This window comes from Lactuca serriola, chromosome 1 (assembly GCF_051521515.1).
Source record: "Lactuca serriola cultivar US96UC23 chromosome 1, Lser_US96UC23_V15, whole genome shotgun sequence".
Lineage (NCBI taxonomy): Eukaryota > Viridiplantae > Streptophyta > Magnoliopsida > Asterales > Asteraceae > Lactuca > Lactuca serriola.
Genome location: NC_136408.1, coordinates 241,644,610 through 241,651,709, shown reverse-complemented (window position 1 = coordinate 241,651,709; position 7,100 = coordinate 241,644,610).

The following is a 7,100-nucleotide window of genomic DNA, read 5'->3' as shown; positions in this document are numbered from 1 at the left end:
AGTGAACTAGCATATCTAGCCACACATTGATATGTATAAACCAAAAGAGGGACTAACACAACTCTGAACAAAACAAGTAAAACATAACAATAAAACACCCTTGCTTGTATTAGGAATGAGAACCTAACACTGAATCAAACAAGATAATGCTAGCATCTCGGTTAATCCAGGATTGTTCTTCGTTGTATCAAGGAACGGATGTATCCTGATCAACTACATTCCAACCAAGGTATCACTACTACACGTCCCGAGGTGATCGTGATAGCTAGGGAACCTAAAGACATACCCCTTTATCACCAAAAAGAGAACATATGTTTAGTCTATACCATAGTTGTAGAGTCATGGGAATAATGATAGTTTATACCTTCCCCCAGTCTTCATGGAGGGAGAGCAGCAGGGTATCCAGTTTCATCAAGTCCTAGTGGCTAACGGAATGCTTGAAGATGAACCAGAAGGGAATCAAGAGGGAGCACACGAAATCGGACCTGACGAATACATAGACACCGACTACGAGTTCGAGGAGAACGATGATGACATAGAGGAAGGACAAGACCCGAGCAAAGATCACGCCATGTTGTTTGTTAGCAAGGCGCAGCAGGACCACCCCGCCCCACCAGTGAACCCCCCAAGGGAGAACCGCTCTCCCTAATCTGAGATCGCCGCCCTGCGGCAACAGTTGTATGCCATGGAAGCACGTGCAGTGCAAGCTTAGCATGAGAGGGATGAGGTTATTGGAGACATGACTAAGATGGCTCAGTTGCTGGCTCAACACTTCGGCATATGACCCCGCCACTATATAGGATGCACCATGGAGTGTTAGGGATAGGCTTATCAAACTAGGCCATTAGGATCTATGCTATGTACCCCGACTTTATGTTTAAGTGACTACACTACTCTTAGAGCTGTTATGCTGTCGAACTAATATCACTTATGTATGCTCTTTCGAGCAAAATTTTCATGTATCAAACGCAGATAATATTAGTAAACTTTCACGTGTTTTATTATGACATTACAAATTGCTATGTGTTGCGAATCCACGATTGTATGCTAATTTTTAGAAGTACTTAAGTTCGTACCAAGTACCTAGTCAGTAGGATCACAACCTCACAGAAACCACATGCACTCAACATCTTTCTGTTTCATGACAGAAAGATGCCTCGCCGACCTACTCGAGGAAACCCTGGACCAACCCCACCCGAAGTTGACTCCACTGCATTCCAGGCAGCCGTATCTGCTGCGGTCACCGCAGCTATGGCACAAATTCACCAAGGGAAAAATGGAGGAGGCAACGGGCTAGGGGCCGGGAGTTCGAACGATGGAATGAATCAAGGACCCACCAAAACCTGTACCTACAAGGACTTCACAAACGCCAAACCACGAACCTTTAACGGCACCGGAGGAGTGATCACCCTGAAACGATGGATCGAGAAGGTGGAATCCGTGTTCGAGATATGTGATTACCCTGAAGAGATGAAAGTAAAGTTTGTTGCATGCACTTTTGTCGACCAAGCGCTCACTTGGTGGAACGGGCATGTGGAAGCCATCACACTCCCCGTAGCCAATTCCATGCCATGGAAAGAAATGAAGGAAATGCTGATGGCCGAATACTGCCCTCGTGATGAGATTCAGAAAATGGAGCAAGAGCTGTGGAACCTCACTGTACGGAATGCTGATATCGATGCCTACATATCAAGATTTAGTGAACTATCTCTGTTATGTCCGGGCATGATCACCTCGGAAGGAAAGAAGATCGAGCGATTCATCTGGGGACTAACCTCTCCGATCCAAGGAAACGTGATTGCTGCAAATCCTGAAACTTTCGACAGTGCTAAGAGATTAGCGAAGATGCTATATGACCACAACAACAAGAAGGGTGAGAAGCCAGCAGAGGCTGAAGGCAAGAAGGAAGGTGATGGCAAGAAGGGGAAGAACAACAAGAGGAAGGGGCGTCAAGGCCCCGAGACTTCTAAGAAGCAGCAGACAGTGGCAGTTAATTCTGCCACCGCACAAGTTCCAGCCACACCACATGCTCCAGCCTCAGCAGCTTCGAATGCTCCAAGACCTTATTCTGGTAATCTTCCCAAGTGCAGCAAGTGCGGTTTCCATCACAATGGAGAGTGCAAGGAGCTGCAGTGCACCAGTTGCAATCGGAAGGGGCACACGGCAAGGTATTGCAGGACTTACCCTCCTCAGAATCAACAACAGGGAAACAGGAACAACAACAACAACAACAACCGCAACAACAACAACAACATCAACACCGGTGGCAACAATGTTGGGCCTAGCCACACCTGCTATGGGTGTGGGAGGACTGGGCATTTCCGCCGAGATTTCCCTAACAACAACAATCCCGTAAATGGAGGAACAAGAAGGGTGCTGACCATGGGTCAGGGGGAGGCGATTCAGGATCTCGCTGTTGTTACTGGTACGTTTCCCCTAAAGCACACTTATGCATGCATCCTATTTGACACCGGAGCCGAGCGAAGTTTTGTGAGCAATAAGTTTAAACATTTATTAAAACAACAACCCCAGAAGCTCAATGAAACCTTTACGGTGGAAATGGCCAATGGGAAAACCGAATCCACTGGGGAAATCTACATCGGATGTACCCTAACCTTAAATCAACATGTCTTTCGAATAGACTTAATGCATGTTTCCATTAGGAGTTTTGATGTGATTATTGGCATAGACTGGTTAGGCCCCCACCATGCTGAAATTATGTGTCACGAGAAGTTCGTTCGCCTTCACCTTCCCAATCATGAAACCCTAGTTATTTACGGAGACAAACCTAGCACGAACCTTCACCTCATCTCGTGCATCCAGGCACATAAGCATCTATGAAAGAACGATTTGACGTTTCTGGCTCACATAGTGGATAAAACCAACGAAGAGGCTAACATTCAAGACATTCCCGTAGCACGTTAATTCCCAGACGTATTTCCTGAAGATCTTCCTGGAATACCCCCAGAGAGACAAGTTGTGTTCCGAATTGACCACGTTCCAGGAGCAACTCCTCTCACTAAATCGCCCTACCGGCTAGCTCCTGCTGAAATGCAGGAATTATCCAGCCAACTCAGTGAACTCCTGGGCAAGGGATTCATCCGACCTAGTTACTCGCCATGGGGAGCTCCAGTCCTCTTTGTCAAAAAGAAGGACGGATCTTTTAGAATGTGCATCGATTACAGGGAGTTAAATAAACTCACTGTCAAAAATCACTATCTACTCCCACGAATCGACGATCTATTTGACCAGCTCCAACGAGCTAGTTACTTCTCTAAGATAGATCTACGATCCGGATACCATCAACTCAAAGTCCCGGAAGAGGATATTCCTAAAACCGCTTTCTGAACTGGTTACGGACATTATGAATTTGTCGTAATGCCCTTCGGTCTAACGAATGCTCCTGCCGCATTTATTGATCTGATGAACTGAATCTGTCGACCATTCCTCGACAACTTTTTCATCGTCTTCATTGACGACATTCTCATTTATTCCCGAAGCGAGGAAGAGCATGGCCAACATCTCTGACAAATCCTAGAAACTCTGCGATCGGAAAAGCTATACGCAAAACTCTCCAAATGTGAGTTCTGGCTCCGTAGCGTGAACTTACTAGGTCATGTTGTTAGCCAAGATGGAATTCATGTGGATCCCTCTAAGGTCAAAGCCGTTGAAGGATGGGCCGTTCCGACAACACCCATAGAAATTCGTCAATTCTTAGGCCTAGCGGGCTACTATAGGAGGTTCATTCAAAACTTCTCTAAGATCGCCAAGCCACTTACCTCACTTATACAAAAGGACGTACCATTCAAATGGACGGACAAACAAGAAGTTGCATTCCGAACCCTGAAGCAGATGCTCTGCAGCGCCCCGGTACTATCTCTACCAGAGGGAACGGAAGATTTCATGGTCTACTGTGACGCGTCAAATCAGGGTTTAGGTTGCGTTCTCATGCAGCATGGAAGAGTGATAGCTTACGCATCCCGCCAACTAAAAACGCACGAAGTGAATTATACGATCCATGACCTAGAATTGGGAGTCGTGGTCTTTGCTCTGAAGATTTGGAGGCATTACCTTTATGGTACAAAGTGCACCATCTTCACAGACCACAAGAGTCTTCTGCACATCTTGAATCAGAAGGAGCTGAATATGAGGCAACGAAGATGGGTGGAGTTATTAAATGATTACGAGTGAGAAATAAGTATCAGCCAGGCAAGGCCAATGTAGTAGCTGATGCATTGAGCCGGAAAGAGTACTCTAATCGTCGTGCAAAAACTCTCTCGATAACCATCCAATCTCACCTAACCACTCAGATCAGGGTAGCCCAGTCAGATGCCATGAAGACGGAAAATAGAGCAAGCGAAGCATTACGCGGAATGGAAAAGAACCTAGAGGTGAGAGAGGACGGAGTATACCATTTCATGAACCGTATTTGGGTCCCTAAACTCGGAGGATTTAGGGAGGTAGTCATGAAGGAAGCCCACAAGACGCGATACTCCATCCATCCCGGCTCGGACAAGATGTATTTGGATATTAAACAACACTATTGGTGGCCTAACATGAAGGCAGAAATTTCCACCTATGTCGGTAAGTGCCTTACTTGTGCCAAGGTAAAGGTGGAGTACCAGAATCCCTCGGGATTATTACAGCAACCGGTGATTCCCGAGTGGAAGTGGGAAGGGATTTCTATGGATTTTGTGACCAAGCTACCCAAGACGTCGGACGGATTAGACACTATATGGGTAATAGATGACCGACTGACGAAATCCGCCAATTTCCTGCCAATAAAAGAATCATACAAGATGGAGAGATTGACGCTTTATACATTCGAGAAATCGTGAGACTTCATGGAATACCAGTGTCTATCATCTCAGATAGAGACAGTAGATTCACTTCATGTTTTTGGCAATCACTTCAGAAAGCACTCGGAACCCATATCGACATGAGCACCGCTTATCACCCACAAACAGACGGTCAAAGTGAACGAACCATTCAGATGCTCGAAGACATGCTTCGCGCATGTGTGATAGACTTTGGGAAGTCTTGGGACATCCACTTACCCTTAGTTGAATTCTCTTATAACAACAGTTACCATTCGAGCATCAAATTCGCTCCTTTTGAAGCACTATATGGACGTAAGTGTAGATCACCGTTGTGTTGGGCTGAGGTGGGTGACACCCAGCTATCAAAGACACTAGCATCTGACAAGGCGCTAACGGGACCGGAGATCATTCATGAAACCACGGAAAAGATAGTTCAAATCAGAGCTCGATTACAAGAATCGCGCGACCGACAAAAGAGCTACGCTGATAAACGGAAAAAGCCCTTAGAGTTTCAGGTTGGGATCGACTGCTGTTAAAAGTATCACCTTGGAAAGGAGTCATTCGTTTCGGAAAACGGGGAAAATTGAACCCACGATACATTGGACCTTTCGAGATCGTTGCCCGAATAGGTCCAGTGGCGTACAAACTGCAGCTACCTACGGAGCTAAACAGTGTACACCCCGTGTTCCATGTCTCCAATCTAAAGAAGTGCCTATCATATGAAAAGCTCGTCATTCCCCTTGACGAGATTGAAATCAACGAGAATCTCCTGTTCGTTGAAGAACCGGTTGAAATCATGGACAGGGAGGTGAAGCGTACTAAGCAAAGCTACATCCCGATCGTGAAAGTACGGTGGAACGTGACGCGTGGGCCAGAACTCACGTGAGAACGCGAAGACCAAATGAAGCAAAAGTACCCTCACCTATTCTAGCATTCTTATGTCTAGCTTTCAAAAGAATTTCGGGACGAAATTCCCTCTAACGTGGGGATGATGTCACAATTAGGAATTTTTGTGCCTTGTAACCAACACTTAAACCAATTTATGAATCAAAAACATAAGAGCATGAATGATGCATACTCTATGTCAGCAAAATTTTAATCAAACACCCATGCAAGCAATTTAAATAGTCATTAAGCAATTGGAAACCCTAGAAGTTCTTGTTTAAGTCCATTTTGGACTAGGACTTCCTTATTGGGCCCAACGAACCAATAAGCTTCCAATTTGGCTATCTTGGGCTTAGAACTCTTAAATGCGCTCTAATTGGACCCACTTCCATTTAATTCAATATTTTGGGCCATATTGGGCCTAGAATGAGATAGATTAATTATATGAACCATTTTGGACCATAATTAACCTAATCTAACCTAATGGGTCATAAAAATCATATTTATATTTTTTTAGGCCAAAAATCATCCAACCTAGCTATAACATGGGCTCAAGGGCAAAAAGCCCAAAAACCTCCTCTCACCCTCCCCATTCTCGGCCCAAGCCCAAAAGAAGAGGAGAGTTGACTTTGTGAGTGACACCTCACAATAGTTCAAGGGACATCCATGCATGAAGACTCAAACATCGATGCACTCACATACTTCCAAGTCTAGCTACTCTTTTTCTCCCTCTCTCTCTTGCTCTCGGCCGAGTTCAAGCACACACACACACACATTTCACTCACTTTTCTCTCAAGGAAATACTCTCATAACTCATCCATATATTGACATCTAAGAAGGAATCAATGGGATTTTTACACAAAAATCATCATCTAAGCACCTAAGAAGCATCCAAGTTCGAAATCTTCCAAGGAAGGTTGCTAAGACCGAATTTCTTCTCATTTTCTTCCAAAAACGGAAACCACACCCAAAGGTGAGCTTCATACGCCCTCTTTTTCGGTTTTTAGAAGTTTTGTGGGGGAGAATACAAGTAAATGTGTAGATCTATAAGTATATGTATGCCTTGTGTGATTTTTATGCTTATATGTACGGTCTTATGTGATTGTGATGTTTATACTAGCCAAAAGAACCTAAAAACCGAGATCTACAATATGATGAATGAAATAAGTATAACTTATACCATTTCACACTAATCAAGTGTAGAAAAATAACCAAGTTGGTTAATATGAACATTTTTGGACTTAAAACCCATTTTTGGGCTCAAAATGCTAAAATACAAAACTAAGGGGCCCAAAACGACAAAATATAGATTCTAAAGGTTGAGATGAGACTAAACAGTTTCTAATATGCATTTTCTGAATATTAACACTTTTGAAGGGTTAAAAATGTGAAATT